Source organism: Ictidomys tridecemlineatus, chromosome 8 (assembly GCF_052094955.1).
Source record: "Ictidomys tridecemlineatus isolate mIctTri1 chromosome 8, mIctTri1.hap1, whole genome shotgun sequence".
NCBI lineage: Eukaryota > Metazoa > Chordata > Mammalia > Rodentia > Sciuridae > Ictidomys > Ictidomys tridecemlineatus.
The window spans coordinates 154,380,470-154,400,435 of NC_135484.1; the positions used below are offsets into that span (position 1 = coordinate 154,380,470).

General features: G+C 44.7%; 2 long non-coding RNA genes across 2 annotated transcripts; both read right to left on the reverse strand.

Moving 5' to 3' along the window:
• Positions 1-1,394: 1,394 nt before the first annotated feature.
• On the reverse strand, positions 1,395-9,050 carry LOC144366389 (uncharacterized). Its single transcript, XR_013425492.1, has 2 exons — positions 7,851-9,050; positions 1,395-4,288 (listed from the first exon to the last, which is right to left on the reverse strand). It is a non-coding gene; the product is annotated as an uncharacterized LOC144366389 (long non-coding RNA).
• A 6,579-nt stretch (positions 9,051-15,629) lies between these two features.
• Positions 15,630-19,954, reverse strand: LOC120888929 (uncharacterized). The gene is made up of 2 exons (XR_005732524.2): positions 19,617-19,954; positions 15,630-17,048 (listed from the first exon to the last, which is right to left on the reverse strand). It is a non-coding gene; the product is annotated as an uncharacterized LOC120888929 (long non-coding RNA).
• Between the last annotated feature and the right edge of the window lie 12 nt (positions 19,955-19,966).

Consider the following 19,966-nt stretch of genomic DNA (forward strand, 5'->3'; position numbering starts at 1 on the left):
GATTTTTTCCTCTTTTTAAAAAAGTATGATCACCATGTCATTGTCACACCCAGGAAAATTTATAAAGAATCCCATTAAAGGTGGCATGTGACTTTAATTCCAGTGACCCAGAGGGCTGGGATTGCAAGTTCAAGGACAGCCTCAGCAACCTATTGAGACCCTCAGCAACTCAGTGAGACCCTGTCTCAAAGTAAAAAATAAAAAGGACAGGGGATGTAGCTCAGTGGTAAGGAGCCCTTGGATTCAATCCCCAATACCAAAAAAATAAAAATAATTTAAAAATTATAAAGAGGGCTGGGGATGTGGCTCAAGCGGTAGCGCGCTGGCCTGGCATGCGTGCGGCCTGGGTTCGATCCTCAGCACCACATACAAACAAAGATGTTGTGTCCACCGAAAACTAAAAAAAAAAATAAAATAATAAAAAATTCTCTCTCTCTCTCTCTCTCTCCTCTCTTAAAAAAAAATTATAAAGATTCCTTAACAGCATATAGTATTGCGGGATTTAAAAATCTCCTAATTTATTTTGCTCTATTTTCTTTTTCAGTGCCAGGTGCATGCTTGGCTACTGCCAACACCATGGAGCTGTCTCCACAGCAGGTTAAGCAGCTCTATGAAGGCCAGCATCCTGGGTAGAGCAGGATTGGGCAGACAGCACGTTGATCTAGACTGCCAACATCCCATCCAATGCAGAGATCAGTTTAACTCCCCTGTCGGTGCTATTATTATTTTAGAGATGAGGGCCTTCCTATGCTGCCCAAGCTGGCCTCCAACTCCTAGGCTCAAGCGACCCTCCAGCCTCAGCCTCTCCAGTAGCTGGGACGGTGTGTCACAGCTTTGCCAATTTTCAACAAATTTGGGTGTAGCAAGTCCACTTCTTAGGATCCACCCTGCGGGTGCACTCTGACAGATGGAGAACTGGGCAGGAAAAGGTGCTTACTTACCGTGGTGAGCTCCTAGCACTGCACTTACCTGAGGGTGGCTCTAGACTCACCACTTTATACTTAAGGAAGCTGAGTTTGGTACAGCTAGTCATTTCCCCACAGTCAAAGGGTTAACAAGTGACAGTAGAGGTGACAGACTCAGTCAACCTGGCTCCAATGTCTCTGCTATATGGAAGTCCACAGGGGCACTGTTTGTGACAGAGACAGGACAAACCTAAATCACCCCGATTTGGAGACTGGGAAAACAAAGCACAGCACGTCTACACCATGGAATTCAATGCAGCTTGCAAAGAAGGGAACAGAACTTTCCTGACATGGAAAGTTCTCCAGAAACCCAGGATGTGAGCAGGAAAAGCAAGGGCTCAGAAAATTGTGCATCCCGCGTCCACAACTGTGTGTGAAAATGGGAGGTACATTTTTTTTCTTTTTTTTTTTTAAAGAGAGAGTGAGAGAGGAGAGAGAGAGAGAATTTTTAATATTTATTTTTTAGTTCTCGGCAGACACAACATCTTTGTTGGTATGTGGTGCTGAGGATCGAACCCGGGCCGCACGCAGGCCAAGCGAGCGCGCTACCACTTGAGCCACATCCTCAGCCCCGGGAGGTACATTTTTATACTCTAATCAGAGAAGGACTGATAATGATGAGAGAATTTTTAAGCATATATCTTTTAGTACTGTTACTGTATTAGTATGAATTCTTTTTCAAAAGGTACATGAAATTAAACAGACACACACACATACACAAACATGTATAAAGTGCTTGGAATACAACAATAGTGGCTAACATTTATTGAGCACAATTCTGGATATTTTACATGTGTCATCTCATTGGATATGCAAAAGAACCCTACTAAATAGTATTATTCAGAATGTGGTTGCAAAAAGGAATTTGTCCCACTGAAACAAAGCCCCTTTGAAACTAAAAGCTTCGAAGTGTTTTAGCTCCAAATTTCCTCATGCTGAGAATGGATAGTAAGAACACCACCCCCCTTCCCGCCTGGCTGGGGTGGGAGCCAGGGAGACTGAACTGTGACAAGCCCTCTGGCCAATGCAGCTAAGTCTGCAGTCTGCATGTGTATTCCCTGGCTTGTTTCTATAAATCGGAACCATCTCTACAGGACTTAGAGAGAAGCAATCTAGCTGCTTTCCCCCAACTGGATCAAACTGCGTTAAATTCATTTTCCTTTTTATATCATTGGCTTATTTCTCATGCTGGCGGCCAGTCAAATCCAGCCAGCCAGGATCCAGGCAGGGTCCCCTGGCCTGCTGGTAAGAGGAGGTGGCCCACCCAGGAGGCAGAAGCTAAACACTGACTAGCTAGCTTCAGGGCCAGTGCTCCTAACTCCCATCACTATTCTTTTGGATAATTTGTCCAAGGTAGTATTTGTCAACCCACATTGTAGTTAGTTCCCAAGTTCCCCGTTTGTTTTACGAGTTGTTGCCTGCTTGTCCTTTCCTGTTTTTGCATATTTTAAAAAAATATCTAAATGCATCTCTACGTTTATTCAGTCCACTTGCTGGTTTGAGACCAGGATGCCAACACGTGAAGTCAGAGCTTTAGTTAGGGCGCCGATCTCTCCCTCCCAGGTTGGAGTCATTTTCTAACTCCACCCGCACTTCTGGGCTAACGTGCAAATTACCAATGAAGGGCAGCGATGGGTAGAGCTTGGAGAGGTGCCACAGAGACTCCTGGATGGGTCGACTGGGACGCTGTTGCTCCCGGCACTGAGGATGGTTCCAGCGCTGAGTCATCCCCGGTCCCTGTGTCTTCATCTTGTTCCCAAGGACATGAGAGTTCTGCTGCCATTTTGTAAGAGTCATTTCTGCTGCCTTCCACTGATTTACCGCCAGTGGGGCCTCCGGCCCACCTCTTGTTGAGGACTCTACAGATCAGACAGAAGGCCTCTCCCAGCGCCTCACTCTTACTCAGATCTCTGCAAACTTCTTGCAGCACGGTGCGGTTGGTTCCAATTGACCGACAGCCCATTTCCAGCTTCTAAGTCCTCAGAGCAGATGCACAGACTCCTTCACTGTCCCGGAGAGTACCTCACCTGGTTCTAGGCAGATTGATTAGGACATCTGCCTTCGCAGACTCTGGCTTCCATTTGTTTTCTTTGTTAGACTTTGAAGATTACTAAACCTTGCTGTACAGAGACGATGGAGAAAGCGACATTGGTTGTTTTCCTTTCTCTTGTTCTCTCTTAACATGTATGCGGACCCCCTCAAAGCCGCAGGGAAGGCTGCTCTTCTGGAGTGGCCTTTTTCTCACCTTCATCCCAATCCGCTCCAGGAGGAGAAGACTAATCTGACTGGCTGGCTTCTGAGGTAGAGTGCGAGGGGTCACTGGAGCGCCAGGGTTGGTGTCAGACGGGCCATTTGCTCTTTGGCTCTGTTTACATAAACCTCCAGCACACCCTGCTCCCCCTTGGCCCTGAGCCTAAACTGTGCACGGCAGAGGTGTGCCGGCCAGCCCTGGGGAGGCACTTACAGGAAAGAGGAACGGAACAGCACCTGCTCTGCAGTGCTGTGTCCTTGGGACCTCCCTTCAGACCTCTGGGGAAGCAGGGCTGGGCCCGGCCGGAGGCGGGCTTCTAGACCTTCCAGCCTGTGGTCTGAGCAAGGAAGGACCCACGCTTGGTTTAATGCTGTGCTGTCACCATCTTGAAATTGAAGACTTTCTTAAACAAGGGAACTCGGACTTCCACTTAGATTCTGGGCCCCGCAGATCATGCAGCTGGTCCTCATCCAGCCCTAAAGGCAGCCGATCCCACCATTACTTCTAGAAATACCTTCAGCCTTTACTGGAAAGGCTCCAACCAGCAGTTCGTTCCTGGCAGGAGCTTTCAAACACTGTTCTTGTGGACTGTCACCAAAGCTGCCTGCATTCTAGGGAAAGTGTGCTCCCTCCCCCTTTTGTATCAGTCCTTTAAAATTCTCGACTCCTAGGAAAACCATGCTCACCTAGGAATCTGAAGGTGCCTCTCTCCTCTCATTGAGATTACCCACAATTTAGGCTGGAGCTTGTTCTTCTAATTTACTGTAACACTTTTGGAATCTTAAATCATAGGATACATCCTGCTGCTTTTTTGGGGGAGGGGGGTACCAGAATTGAACTCAGGGGCACTGGACCACTGAGCCACATCCCTAACCCTATCTTGTATTTTATTTAGAGACAGAGTCTCACTGAGTTGCTTAGCACCTCACTAAATTGCCAAGGCTGGCTGTGAACTCCCCATCCTCCTGCCACTGGGATTACAGGCGTGTGCATCCGGCTTATCTTGCTACTTTTTATTGAATGTTTTCCAATCTATTTTCGGAAGAATTTCTTCATATCGAACCCATAAAATCTGAAAAGGGAAAAAAATGCAATGAACAAATGTGTAACACAAATAAGAAATCATGTAACTTCCCCTAATCTCCTTTCATCTGCGGCCCCTGCCTTGTTCATTCATAAGTCTGTTTAGCTGTGCCTTGCCTGCCCTAGGGAAGCCCTCGTCATTCACACGGGAGGACATGATGCACACACCCATCTCAAAAGCATTGGGCAGTCTTTCCTGAGAAAACAGCCTTTCTTGGAAGGGTAGAAAATGTCTGCACCATCTTTAACAGATTGAGTCCTTGTGATTTCAGCTTACAAATTTGTTAACCATTGAGAGTAAAGTTAGTCAGCGAAAGACAGCCCTCAGGTGAATCCCAACCAGAGGCTATTGTTATGCTGCCTGAGGGTGAATGATTTTTATCTCTTTTTAAAGGTTGTGACAAAGAACAAACACAAAAGGTGCCACAGAGGGAGTGAGGGTCAAGTTCATGGCAACTCAGACCCTGTCTCAGAAAAAAAATAAAGGATTGTGGGTGTGGAGCTCAGTGGCTCAGTGCCAGAGTACCCCTGGTTTCAGTCCCCATTACCACCAAAAAGAGAGAGCCTAAAATATTTACTATTTAGCCCCTTACAAAAGGAGATTTGCTGAATCCTGTTCTAGGGAACAGTAACACCTTGCCTTCCCTCTCCAATATGAAGTCATAATAGAAAAAGAAAAAAAATACCCTGTGCTTCAGCAAAAGGAACTTGTGGTTTTTAAAATAATTCTATAGGAGAACCATTGATTTGGACTAAGTTCCTGCACAGGCCCCAAAAGATCAAATCAAAAGGGAAACACCAATGCTAACGTTCCAAACCACCCAGGCCGAGGCAAGCCCCACCCAGAGAGAGGGGCAAGTCCCACCCAGAGAGAGGGGCAAGTCCCACCCAGGCAGGTTCTGGCTGGCAGGATAAGAAAGTCCCCTCCACCTTCACCTTCACAAGGAAAGCCACGGTCACATTCGCTCCTAGTTCTGCTTCCTCCAGCTCTTTTCTCGAGTGCTCCCTGCCGGGCTGCAGCGGGGCGCGCTCTGAACCTCCGCTGACTGACTCCCGAGCTGTTCTCTGCTGAGATTCTATTACATCTATTTGGTCTGAGGTCTTTCTGTTGGCAAGGTCTCCACCTCCACTGCCCTCAGCTGTGTTCCTTCTCCCTCTCCACAGCAGCCATCTCTGCTCCCACCACCTGGAGAGCCTTCCCTGAGCTGTCTGGGAGCCCAGAGTCCGCTCTGAGGAGAGCAGTCCCAGCCATGCTGCTAGGCTGCCCTGCCCGGAAGTAAGGCCACCCCGCTTACAGGGAGGCTGACCCCTCCAAGAGGGTCCCCAGGAAAAGGGCCTGCGGAGATGCTCCCTAAAGCGAATGGTGGCCCACAGGACCACCCCGTCAGCTTAGTGAGTAGAAACGCCTGGGTGACCTCGGAGCAGGAGAGCCCCCGCCCCAACTTAGGTTGATCACTCAATTTTCAGAGGCCTGTGGTTAATCTTGATTTTAGAAGGCCTGGGGCAGAGAGGGACTGGTGAGCCTCAGGGTGTCTCCATGCTGCACCTGGAGGCCCTGCACATCCTTGCCTCTCACTGGTGTTTCTTAGATCTTCAGGAGACTCGTTAAGTACAGGCCTGGCCAGCACCAGCTTTCCTCCCTGGCAGGTAACCTTGCTCCCATTACCTGCACCAGCCTCAAACTTGCCCTGACTAAGCATCCTTCAGGCCTTTGGCCACAGTATATGCCTATCCTAGTGGTCCCTGAGGGACTGAGAAGACCCCCCTGGGAGCAGGGAATGAAGGTGTCTTGTCCATAGAGATATAAAATCAAAAGCCAGTAGGGCGCAGTGGTGCATACTGTAATCCCAGAGACTGGGGAGGCTGAAGCAGGAGGATGACAGGTTTTGAAAAACCAGCCCCTACCTCAGAGCAAAGCCTGTCCAAGGAACAGACATGACCTTTGTCCTTGGAAAGGCCCACAGAGCACTCCTAGGCACATACCCACCCTGCTAAGTGGTTTATCTACAAATAACAGGAGAGATCTGCTGCCCCAGGTGTCCCTGACTCAGGCTAGGTGGGGATCCATAGCAGCCCCCTAGCAGCCACCAATCAGCATGAGACAGGGAAATACCTGGGATGCCAGATGACCCCCCAGTAGTTTATGGTGGTTGATAACATGTTGGGAAACCATGTAGTTCAGCACGAACACCCCTCTTGGCTTAAACCAATCAGTTCAAATGAATCCCCCTCTTGTAGTAACCAATTACCCCTACCCAACTTTTCCCACCAGTGAAAGTGCTAATCATGTTTTAGAGTTGTTTTATGATTTTCCCGCGGTGTGTGATGATTTGCTAAGAGATGCTATGATGTATGTGAAGTCCCTGTCTTCCCCAAAGAGTGTATAAAATTGCTGCAAACCCTGGGCTCTGGGCCTCTCAGCGTCACCAGTTGCTGTTTATGCACGCGGAGGACTGAGCTAGCTCCCAATAAACACCTCTCTGCTGCTTACATCCATCTTGGTCTCTGGTGGTCTTTTGGGGGTCCCGAATTCGAGCATAACAGTTTGAGGCCAGCCTCAGCAATTTAGTGAGACCCTGTGTCAATCTAAGAAAGGACTGGGGATATGTCTGAGTGGTAGAGTGCTTGCCTCGTATGTATGAGGCCCTGGGTTCAAAAAGCTTAACTCACATAATCATATGTACAAAGTCCAATAACAGAACATATTCTACAACTTTATTATTTGCTTTCTTTGATTATTTCTGAAAATAATTTTGCTACGTAATGGGAAGAGAGTGTGTGTGTGTTACAAAGTGATCCCCTTTGGGTGTTTTATAAACTAGGAGCTGTCTGGGACCCCACGCCCACCCCAGCCCGCCTGCTTTCAGCTCCAGTGCTTGTCAGGCTCACCCCTCTCTCACCTACTGCCCTCTTCTCTCCACACCTACTGACTTCTTCCCGCAGCAGCCACGCCCTCAAGCCCACTCCCACGACCTGGTCTTCCCCTCAGTGCTGGATCTCACCAGTGTCCTGCACTCGCTAACTCCATCCTCGAGCCCCTGCACTGCGAGCCCTGCACCCACCGCACTGCCCATCTTCTCCGACCAGATCCCACAGCAACGTCTTACTGATGAAGTCATGGATTCCTTTCTGTGTGCATTAGATCACTTGACTCTTGACGGTGGATCCATGCGTAGTTCTTACAGGGCTTGCTTCCAAGATGCTGCCTCCTGGTTTCCCTGCCTCTCGGGCCCCTCCAACCTCAGGCCTCCTGTGCTTTTTCTTAGCCTGTCTCTTAGTATCATCAGTCCTTAGCCTTCTCACGCCTTCTGCACAATCTCCCAGAGGCAATCTCACTTTCAGGGCAAGGACACCAAGCCCAAAGAAGTGGAGAGTTCTGTCCAAGGTCACATCCTGTGATAGTGTCAGAATTCCTTCTGCTTTAGTCGGTCAGGTGCTTAGACATTGGGCTGGAAGCCAGGGACACAGATGCCAATAGACGCCTTTGTAACCTGCATGGCCCTTCCCCTCCCTGCCACTCCACCTGGCCCCACCTGTAAGCTTCCACTTACCTTTGATCCTCGGGGAGACTTCCTGACCCTGGGAGGCCTGGCCTGCTCCTCCCCGCAGGGCTGGAGGCTCTTCCGGCTCCCTTCCATTCTCACATTGCTGAGATGCCCGCTGTTCTGTTGTTCTACTGGGCCTAGCTTTCTTGTAGGTCACAGGATTTTCCTTCTGGTTGAGCTGAGAAGAGCAGAACAGCCACATCACCAGGTCACCAGGAGCCGCAGCAACCCTTTCGTTTCCCCAGGAAGCCCAACAGTCCATCTGCTGAGGGAGGGCAGCAGGACCCAGGCCAGTACCTGCATATGGTGATTACCCAGAAGCTGTCCGTTTTAGGAACAGTGAATTCAGGAACTGCTTGACTTTATGTTAAATGTTGGAGAGATGTCATCTTTCCCAGGCAGAGAAAATAATGCAGGAGTGTTATTTTGTTTGGAGGTAGACAAAGGACTAGCTGACTTCTGGCTGTCCCTACAATCCCGCGACTCCATTTCATTTAACATGGTCCTCATGTGGGGAAACAGAGTCCATGTTTCTTTGTCATTAAAATTCTAAAGAACATTATAGAGACGTTAATGAAAGTCTAGTTTGCTCATCAGGTGAGAGAAACCTCTGTAGATTGGTAGATGAGTCTTGCAAATTCCAGGTCTGCTTTTCATTAGACAGCACTGCCACCTCGTGGGTGCTGAGAGCGTGCCATGGCTATTTCTTGGTAAATTACTGTGAACAAGGTCATTTGCATTCTGAAATTGAATCTAAACAGGGCACTTCAAGGAGAATTCTGTGGCCTGGTATTTACTGTCACTCAGGAATTCGGGCTCACTACTTATAAAGGCAGAGATTTCCCGTAAGAAAAGTTCAAGACTCCTTTGTATTTTTTTTTTTCTTTACAACACAGTCCCAGGAAGGGTGCAGGCAGTACTGTGTCCATGTCCAACACGTGCTTGAATAAATTATTTTCTCTATGTGGTCGCAATATCAAATTGGAACACAGGGTGGCTCTTTTTTCCTTCATTTCCTTCCTCCCTCCCCTCAACACTTTTTTTTTTTTTCTTTTTTCCTTTTTTTGTGTGTGTGTGGTGCTGGGGATTGTGTCCTGGACTGTGCGTGCCAAGCAAACGCTCTGCAGCTGAGCTGTATCCCCAGCCCTCATTTACTTTTTTAATTTATAAATATTTCAAGCAGAGAGTGAAGCTGAGAAATGGGTAAACACCTAAATGCCCAGTACCAAGGTCCTACCATTAACATCTTACTGTTTACTTTAAACATCCTTCTGTCCTTCCATCCATCCATCTTGTGTTTAAGCATTTTTTAAAATGCTCCAGATGTGTCTTTCCCTAAGTATTTCAGCATCCCTATCAGTAACAGTTTTTCATTTTTTTGTTTTGCTCTATAAAACATATAATAGATCAAAAGTATAAAGAATATCCACTCAAAATCTCACTCCCATTTACACCTCCCATCCTATCCCCGCCTCTCTAAGCTACCATGTATTTGTTTTGAAGTTGTTTTATTGTTTTGGCACTGGGCTTTGAACGCATGGGTGCTCTACTACTGAGAAACATCTCCTGCCCTTTTTATTTTTTATTTTGAGACAGACTAAGTTGCTCAGGCTAGCCTTGAATTTGTGCTCCTCCTACATCAGCCTCCCAAGTTGCTAGGGAGACAGGGTGTGCCACCATGCCCAGCAAATAACCATTTTCTATTTTCATTAGTTTTGGAATTAGCCTTTTGGTGTTGCTTTGTTTAAAAAACTAAGCAAATGCATGCACATACTCTTTACTTATTTCTTAGACAAGGAAGCAAAATACTATCACTCTGCTTTTTTTCATTTGATGATATATCCTGTAGGACTTTCTTCAACTCACAGATCTTCTTGATCCTGTTTTTGAGACTCCACAGCACTAGTGTGAGGATCAAACTGTGATACATCCCATCCACATCTACGATGGACGTGCTACTAGGCTGTTTTTAATATTTAGATATCATAAATTACTGCACTGAAAAGCCCTGGCCATGTTATTTTGGATTTGTGGTGCTATATCTTCAGAGTCAGTTCCTGAAGTGGAGTTGCTAGGTCAACTGTCAACTGCATACAATTGTGGAAATGCATTGCCAGATAGTGCCCACTTCCCCTCCAGAGGGCTGTTAACATTTTACATCCCATTAACCACATGAAAGTGCTTGTTTTCTTGCAGCCTTACCAGTACAGTGTTTTATTAGTTTTCTGTTGCTACATAGTAATCGCCATGATCTTAGTGGCTTTAAATGAAGCACATTTTCATCTCATAGTGTCTGTGCACCTGAGTACAGCTTAGCTGGACCGCGTGCTTAGGTCCTACAGGGCCATAAAGCAGTTGTTGGCCAGGCTTCATTGTTATGTGAGGACTCTTGGAGATGGATCTGCTTCTGTTTCATTCAGTTTGTGGAAAGAATCCATTCTGTAAACTCATGGCAACTTATACCCCATGGCCAGGAAGAGGAAAGACTCTGGCCACAAGAAAGGGTTGGGCCCTCTGTTGAAGGGCACTCTGCTGATTAAATCAGGGCATAAGGATAATTAACTTGCAGTTAACTGATTAGCAACCTCAATTACATTCATTAAAACCTCACCACATTTGCATTATTACATAACCTAACCATGAGTATAAGGCTGGAGGTCAGAGATAATGGGGAACTTGTTTGAATCCTGCTTATCACAAATTTTCCATCAAGCTTCTGAGTATTTGCTGATAGGTAAGAAATGGTTTCTCAGTGTCTTAATTTGCATATCTTCTATTTTTTTTTTTTGAAACACACCACTTATCTAGTGATTTATTATATATCTACATCATATTTATTAGATAAGAATTCCAATTACTTTTATGTAATAAAAGTAAAAAGAATTTTGCATGTTGGCTATGTTTCACTTTATACATTATTTTTAGGCCTTTACAGGATATAAAACTTAGAAAAACATTCAACTAATATTCTTATTTGATGTAAATGACTCAAACTACAAACAATACTAAGCTAAGCACTGTTATTACTTTTAAAATCTAAGTTTCTAGAAGTTTTATTTTTCAGTCAATACAAAATGATCTAGTTCACACTATTAACTGCCCAAAAACTGTTTAAAAACTAAATATTCTTTGTTAAAGAGAAGATTACAAGAAATGTTTTGAATTAAGTGTGGATTCACCTTCAACTTTGAATATCTTTGTGAACTATTTCTGTCTTGATTCATTTTCTACTTTACAGATTGACCCCCAAGTGTCCTTTGCCACTGAACTACATTCCCAGCTGAGTGTGGCTCAGTGACAGAGTGAACATGGGTTCAATTCTCAGTATCAAAAAGTAAATAAACAAATCAAGTAAATTTCCTTCTTGACATTTGTTTGCTGAGGAGCCAAGATATTTGTCCAGTGTAATGCCGATAGCATCCTCGAGTGTAGTTTAGCAGTATTTCTCCAGCATTCCTTAGACTAGCAGTAAATCTTTAATTCTATATTTAGTTTTGGGGCAAGAATTCTTCAAAGATGCATTTGTTTTTAAAAAAGAGATTTCAAGACAGCTGGGGAGGCTGACGCAGGAGGTTTGCAAGTTGAGCCAGACTGGCCAATATAGCAAGATCCTGTCTCAAAATTAAAAATAAAAAGGGCTGGGGAATGCAGCTCGTGGTGGAGGGCCCCTGCGTTCAACAATCTCCAGGGCGGGGGTGATGGTGGTGATGATTTCTGGAGAAAAACCCAGTGAATCTTTGTTTCTCAGTGTAGCCAGGATGCTCTGGAAGATGAATTCTGAACTGACATTCTCTGCTTGGAGGGAGAGCAGACGGAACCTGAGAGGTCATATCCTCAGCAGGGTCTGGGGGCGGGGGCAGCTTCACCTGGACTGGTGGCACTTCTCGGCACTTACCTTGGCCTGGAGAATCCCTTGTAATGTCCCTCCTTAGTGCCCAGCCTAAATGAGACCTGAGACTGAGATGAGGGCTTCTACCTTCAGAACAAACTGCACCTAGTCTCTTAGAGATAAGTAATAAACCCACCCTTGGGAGGCTGAAAGGACAATCGGGTTTAAACAGGGCACTTCTGTGACTTGGAGGTAAGGACTTCCAATCTAGCCACAGGGGCTAGGATCCATGCACCCAGTCATTGGAGCTGCAACTCGTTAGAACACTGCTGTCCTGTGGCTAGTGGTGAGAAAAGCCAACGGAGTGAGCTTTCTCCAGGTCCTGCTAACTCTCAGGAGTGCTCCGAGGGAAGTCTGCAAAGGCCACCCTGGGGCTTCAAGGAAGGGCCAGACAGTCAGCCTCTGAAGTCAGACCCGGGCCAGGATCCTGAGGACCGCTGTATCTGCCAGGGAAGGACATCTGGGATCCACCTGAGGCCATACAAGTCACTTCAGATCTTTCCCTAAGGCTTCCTTCTGGGCAGTATTGTGACCTGTGTGTCTAAAAGCAGTGAGCATCCTGCTGTCTTCTATTGAGGAATTTAAGCAAACCATGTGACACTTCTTCCCCGCAAGATCTTTGTGCAGATTATATTAATGCAGTCTATAATTTTAGCCAAGATAGACAAGAGGTGGGGGACTTTTGTGCTGGACCTCATTGTTTGTAGGTCTCATATCATAGATAAATGGTTCAAAGCATACATTTGTATTAAAGGCAAAAAGCAGAAGATCTGAAATTTAAAAACTCCAGTTACCTAAGTCAACAGGCTCCAGCATTTAAATAAACCAGTGAACAGACTAAACTAAAATCACTCTTCATTGGCTTCGAAGACAGAAACCAACTTAGTCATTATGCCATGTCACAATAAAAAAAAAAATCACACCATATTTTGTCTTCAGGAATAACCAATCAGTTTCATAAATTCTTATTTTGTTTATAAATAGTTTATTTTAAAAGCTTTCTGGTGAGGATGTAGGGAAAAAGGTTCATTCACACAGTGGGACTGCAAATTGGTGCAACCACCCTGGAAAGTAGTATTGGAGATTCCTCAGAAAACTGGGAATGGAACCATCATTTGACCCAGCTATCCCACTCCTTGGTTTATACCCAAAGTACTTAAAATCAGCATACTACAGTGACACAGCCACATCAATGTTTATAGCAGCTCAACTCACAATAGCCAAACTATGGAACCAACCTAGGTGCCCCTCAACAGATGAATGGATAAAGAAAATGTGGTACATATATACAAAAGAAAATTACTCAGCCTTAAAGAAGAAGAATAGTATTTGCAGGTAAATGGATGGAATTAGAAAATATCATGTTAAGTGAAAAAAGCCAATTCCAAAAAACTCAAGGCCAAATATTTTCTCTGATAAGCAGATGCTGATCCATACTGGGGCAGTAGGGGAAGGATAGGGAAGAATGAAGGAACTTTGGTTTGTGTAGAGGAGAGTAAGGGGAGGGGCTGTGGGAATTGGAAGGATGGTAGAATGAGACAGACATTATCACCCTATATACATGAATGATTACTGGTGTGACTCTGCACCAGTACAGCCAGAGGAAGGAGAAATTGTGCTCCATTTGTGCACATTGTGTCAAAATGTATTCTGTCATGTATAATTAATTAGAACAAATTAAAAAGAAGCAAAAAAAAAAAAAAAACCTTTCTGTAAGTCAAGTGACCTTGACTATTTGAGACATAACTGAAAACTGGATAAACAAAAACTACCCAGATAGTTATTCTTGAGGAATTACCATCTTTATTATTGTGTGTTTTTCATGCTGGAGATTGGATGCACATGCAAAGCACATACTCAACCACCCTTACTCCTCTATGGAATTATTTTAAGAAGTGGCAATTAGGGAATGAATGTTTGCTAGAACTTGCTGAATCTTTTCCATCAAGGTTGCCCAAATGAAAAAGTAAAACATACAGAGGGTCACCAGGAGGACTCATAGGACTCAGCACACAATTATACCCATGGCTGGGATTGACTGTATGGACACAGTAAGAGCACATGGTTGGATCCTAAGGACAAAAGAGGTAGAGGGAGTTGGGGGAACCCACATGCAGGCCCCCCCCCCACTCCATGATGTATGGCCCATTGTGTATACATTTTGTAATTCATTGGCATTTTATTTTTGTTTAATATTTGTGTGTGTCTAAAAATAAAAAATGGGAGGCAGAGGCAGGAAGGTGGAATGTTAAGGCCAGCCTGGGCAACTTAGTGATATCTTGTCTCAAAATTTAAAATGAAAGAAGGGCTGGGGATGTAGCTCAGTGGTAAAGAGCCCCTGGATTCCACCCCCAGTACTGAGAAAAAAAACAAAAACAGGGGCTGGGGATGTGGCTCAAGCGGTAGCGCGCTCGCCTGGCAATCGTGCGGCCCGGGTTCAATCCTCAGCACCACATACAAACAAAGATGTTGTGTCTGCCCAAAACTGAAAAATAAATATTAAAAAAAATATTCTCTCAAAAAACAAACAAAAACAGCTGACAGCCAAACCCAAGATACAAAGCTAAAAGGAGGTTTCAGATTCTGAAAGGCAGGGCATCTTGAGATTATTCAATGCTTAGGACGTCAACCTGGGAAGTCCATCAGTATCATCTTGAAGTTACAGCTATGCAAACTGTCATCTCCTGTGTTTATAGTCACACAACTCTGGCCCAAATCTACTGGTTTGGGGACAATCTAGAGATGGGACCAGTTGAGAACTGTGGAAGGTCGGGGATTTTCCGTATGAGCTAGAAAGCTATTCTGTTATGTTTCATTGATATGGCAGAAGACATGAGATTCCTGGGTCAGAGACAAAGACAGCAGCCCATGCTTCCTGGTCCAGCCAGTTGCCACTGCAGACGTGATGAGCAGGCACGGGGGTCTGCACATGCCGCAGGGCGCTGAGCTTGAGGACTCATCACTGAGGGAAGCTCTTTGCCTTTGCTGGAAGGTGAGACCCCCTTTCCTGAGGTTGCCTGCTACAATGTAGGATCTTACCAACTTAAAAGGTGAGAAATGATCTCTCAATATTGTTTTAACTTGAGCTTCTCTCTTTTAAATGAGATTAAACCCTCTCCCAGGTGTCTAAAGGACATTTGTATTTATTTTTATGAACTCTATTCATACTTTGTTTATTCTCATTTTAGACAGAACACTGAAATCAAAGTAACAAATTCATTCAAGAAGTAAGTAAAGTGGCCGAGTTGAGATTTTAACCTGGCTGGGCATGGTCATGCACACACACCTGCAATCCCAGTGACTTGGGAGGCTGAGGCAAGAGGATCACGGGTCCAAGGCAAGCTGGGCAACTTAGTGAGACCTTGTCTCAGAATAAAGCTTTAAAACAAGGGGTTGGAGATGAAGCTCAGTGGTAGAGTGCTTACTCAGCATGTGAGCGTGGGAGATTCCCTGAGTTCACTCCCCAGTACCATAGAGGAAAAAAAGATTTGAACCTGGGTCTTAGTGACACCTGTGACAAGTTATCAACCTATTGCTTCTCAGCTCCAAATTCATCCTCTTTGCCTGCACTTTGAAGCAGGTCTAAACCTGTCCTCTTTGCTGCTGGCCTGCAGGAGGAGAGGGTTTGCCTGGGGGTTCTGGGGGGGGGTGATGGTGCTGCATTCCAGCACCAGGTTCCCACTGCTGGAGGCGGCCTGCACTCTCCCGTCCAGCAGATTTGTCCTGGAATACCTCTAGGGAGACACCTCCAAATCAAGGGCTTCCCTGTACCCTGGAGGGTGGACTTCTGGCAAGTTCCATGGGTGAAGTATAGGGTTACTTTTATGTAAAAAAAAAAAAAAAAAATATATATATATATATATATATACACACACACACACACACACACAGACATATTATATATATTTATAGTTATAGATGGACAGAATGCCCTCACTTTATTTTTATTTGCTACTAAGGATTGAACCCAGTGCCTCACACATGCCAGGCAAAGTGCTCTGCCACTGAGCCACAGCCCCGTCTCAGAGTACAGGGGTACTTTTGTGCCACTGCTATGCCCCTTCTCCAACAAGGTCTGGATCTCAACTGGTAGTCGTGTCTTCCTTGGATGCCGTACCCCAGGGGCAGGAGCACTGGCTGTTCTTTGTTACGTTCCTTAGGTTTTTTTTTTTTATATTTTAATATATTTTTTTTTTTTTTAGTTTTTCGGCAGACACAACATCTTTGTTTGTATGTGGTGCTGAGGATCGAACCCGGGCCGCACACATGTCAGGCGAGCGCGCTACCGCTTGAGCCACATCCCCAGCCCCACGTTCCTTAGTTTTTGTTTTTTACTTTCTTGAGTTCTGAGATAGGCCAAAGAGTTTCTTTCTGCCCCACACAAGATGCAGACATCACTGAGCAGGTGAGACGGTGGTGAAGTCCCTGTGGTCTGAATGTGCAGAGCGCCTGGGAAACCTCCCTCTGGATCTTGACAGCAAATCTGGAGCTAAGAGGCAGTAACTGGTAACTGGCACCAGGCTATCACCAGGTTGTCTAGGGAAAACAGAGGCTGTGAGCACGGCTGGCTTAGCAGAGTTTATGTGCTGGTTAAAGTGAAACAGCGTACGTCAAACGATTCCCAGAAGACACAGATGCTAACACAGGGTTAACACGGGCTGGCTTTGAGGACGCCGCTTTCAGCTCTCTGGTGCCCATGCTGTTGACTTTTCTCAAGCTCTAGGCCACTTGAGTTAGCCCTGCCCTGTGCTCCTCTGGGACAAACCTACTTGTTGGCTGAGGCTGGCTCTGGCCTCCAGAGGTAGGCAGCTGTAGACCCTCCCAGGGCCTTGCAGGAATCACCAGCTCCTTTATTTTCCAGCTTTACCGAGGAGAACTTCCACATGGTAAAATCTGTTTGAAGTGTACAGGTAAATGAACTTTGGCAACTGTGTAGTCTGTAATCACCAGTGCAGTCAAGATAGAGAACAATTTTCAAAAGTTTCCTTGGCCTTAATCTTGTTAATTTATTTTACTTTTGCAGTAGTGGGGACTGAACTCAGGGCTTCAGGCATGCTAGGTATGCATTCTATCACTGAGCTACATCCCCAGATCATTTTTTGAAATTTTATTTTGAGACAGGGCCCTGTTAAGTTATGAGGCTGGGCTCAATTCTGGGATCCTCCTGCCTCAGCCTCCCAAGTAGCTGGGACTACAGGCATGCATCACGATGTGTGGCTTTCATCATTTTTTTTTTCTCCCAAAATGACAGCTATGGAGCTGAAATATGTCTTTGGTAAATAACGAACTTCACAGGGTTAATCTATTTTCAAAACCTGAAAATGAAAACACCAATGTAAATAGAAATACAATTGAGGCTGGGATTCAGAGGGGCACAAGGCCTTGGATTTAGACCCCAGCAGTAAACAAACAAAAAAACCCCAAAACAACAACAAAAATACAATGAGAAGAGGAACTAATGGCTTCAGTTAGAGGTTTATGTTCACAAAGGATTATACCCATCATGTATTTTATTTTTCATTTCCTTGGTACTTTATAATCCTGTTTACTCTTTTATTTTAGCTGACTTATCATCTTCAACATTACTCACTTATATTAACTACTATTAAAATGCTACTCTACAACTCTAAACCCCAATTTTGATAGGGTTGGAATTTAGACCTTTTTTCCTGCTATTATTTATTTTCCCAACCACAGCAGTACCATAGGACACTTACAACTAGGTTAAATGATTTGAATACAACTCAGAGCTGGGCAAGATGGATGGCTTTACAAATTATCCTGCTGAGCCTTTGAATAAGAAAATAATGAAATGTTATTTGTTCTCCACTTTTCAGAACAATAGATTATCATGTTAATAGTTAAGCAATTTCTAGCAATCTGGCTGAAAACCTTGGGAATTTAGTTTAGCTACAATAAATAACACATTTTTAAGATACATTTACTCTCTGTCACCTCAATTGGTTCTGTTGGTCTTCACCAACAATTCAATTTATCATTCTGCTTTATACTATGCTAAGTGATTTGAGTTTATTTTTCAGTTATACATTATCCTGATTTTCTTTCTTCCCTCTTTTCACAAACTAATTATAAATGCTATTGAGCAAGATAAGAAGCAGCTCAAGATTATGGGAAAATATGCATGAATTTTTTAAAAAGTTGTATAGCATAAGACTGTATTAAATTTCAGGATTATATATGAGTTAATATCACTGGATAAAATTATGCCTATCAATACCTTTGGTTTCTCTACTAGAAATAAGACTGCAGTATATTTGGAAGTCTAGAGAAACATTCTGATCACATAACTACTTGGAACTTTTTTTCAGACCCCTACAAAATTACTTTCCTTTTAAATTTGTTCTTCAAAATCAACAGGAAACCAGGAGTTTTGAAACGTGGTTTGGAAGTTTGAGGCTAGGACAGTGTGCCTCTTCAGAGAGGAATATTTTCGCATCACTTGTGGACTTTAAGCCTGAAGATGGAAAGTCTCAGTTGGCTATTTCCTAGTTTTTTTACTTCCTTTTTTATACATCTTTTAGCTGTGTAAAAAAGGAAGTAAAACATCTATCACACAGGCTGAGAGCATACAGTAGGCTGGTGCTCAGTATGATGGTTTAGAGCAGCTGTGTCCCCTAGGGAAAAATGTGAGACACATTTCTAATTAGAAAAAAAAAATTCTGGTAGTCATATTACAAAGAAGAAAAACAAATAAATGAAAATAATTTAATGACTTATATTTGACCTAATGTATAAAAATATCAAAGTTATGAGGCTTTGGGCATGCTGGGCAAGTGCTTTACTACCGAGCACTTTTACTAAGTCTTTTGAAATCTGGCGTGTATTTTACATTCCAACATGTTACAATGAAGACTAGACACATTTCAAGTGTTCAACAGCCATATGTAGCTAATGGCTTCCTAATTAGACAGCATTGGTATGGGTCTGTTAATTTGTCACATAAACTAGTTGATCATTTAGAGGGGATCTAACCTAAACTTGAAATGGTTTTAACAGACTCTAGGGAATTCACAACTTTTTCTCCAAGTAGGTACTGTCTCCTTCAGTATGTCAATTTTAAAAAAAATAAAATTAAAATACTGAAACATATAAAGAAAAAAATCACCAGTCCAAAACTAACCAATATGACTAGCAACTACAGACAGCATTTGGATAGGTAGGCTCCCTAAGTCTGGGAAGGGACCAGTTCTCTTGGTGACACTTTAAGCCTTTAACTACAGTAACTCTAGATCCTATATCTCTGGTTTGCTCACCACTTTCATATGAAGACATTTTTCTTCCTTAGTATTTTGTTGTTGTTGTTGTTCTGGAAAAACCACAATGTACTCTGCTTTATGTTTTCCAGTCCAGGCAATTTGAAAATAATTTTTCATATATATTATAAAATGATGGGGCTATGGGAGGTCCTAGTGGCATATGCCTATAACTCAGGAGGCTGAGGCAGGAGGACCTCAAGTTGGAAGCCAGCCTTATCAATTTAGTGAGACGCTGTCGCAAAATAATAAAAAAAAGGTTGGGACCACAGCTCAGTGGTAAAGTGCTCCTGGGTTCAATCCCTCCCTGCTACGGGGCGGGGGGAGGGAAGGGATGGGCTATGCATGATCCATTTGGGTTCTACATCAGTCAATTCCTATTCCAATTAGTCATTGCCGACATTCTTTGGCAATGATCCCTACATATGGATGAATGCACAGACTATAAGTCAGGTCACTATTCTGACTGTCTGGCTTACTTACACTCGCCACCGGTTATCAGAATTCTTATTCCAGAAAACTAGCCTTCTGAGTTTTCCAGTCGATGGACGGTTTGGATTTAGATTTTACATATTTCTCCCCAATAAAGCGGGAACCGTACAATTATACCTTGTTCATTTTCACACGTCGAAAAGCAGCCCAGCGCGAGCTGGGCAGGCCCCGCGGCAGGTGCACAGCGGAGGCAGCACTTCTTACAGGGCGCGGGTGCAGAGTGGCCCCTCCTTCCCCCCGAGGGTCCAGGCAGGGTCGGAGGAGAGTGGCACTGCAGCGTCCTAGAAGTCGGGGTCAGTGTTGGGAAGGAGGGTAGGGTCAGCAGGGAGGGTTGGAGGGCAGGATGGGGGGAGGTCGCAGGGAACAGACCGCAACCTGCAATCAGCCCCTGCGTCCCCGCCCAGAGCGGCGCAGGCGGCCGGCCCCCGCGCAGGCGCAGTAGGGACGGGCGGAGGCGAGGCGATTCG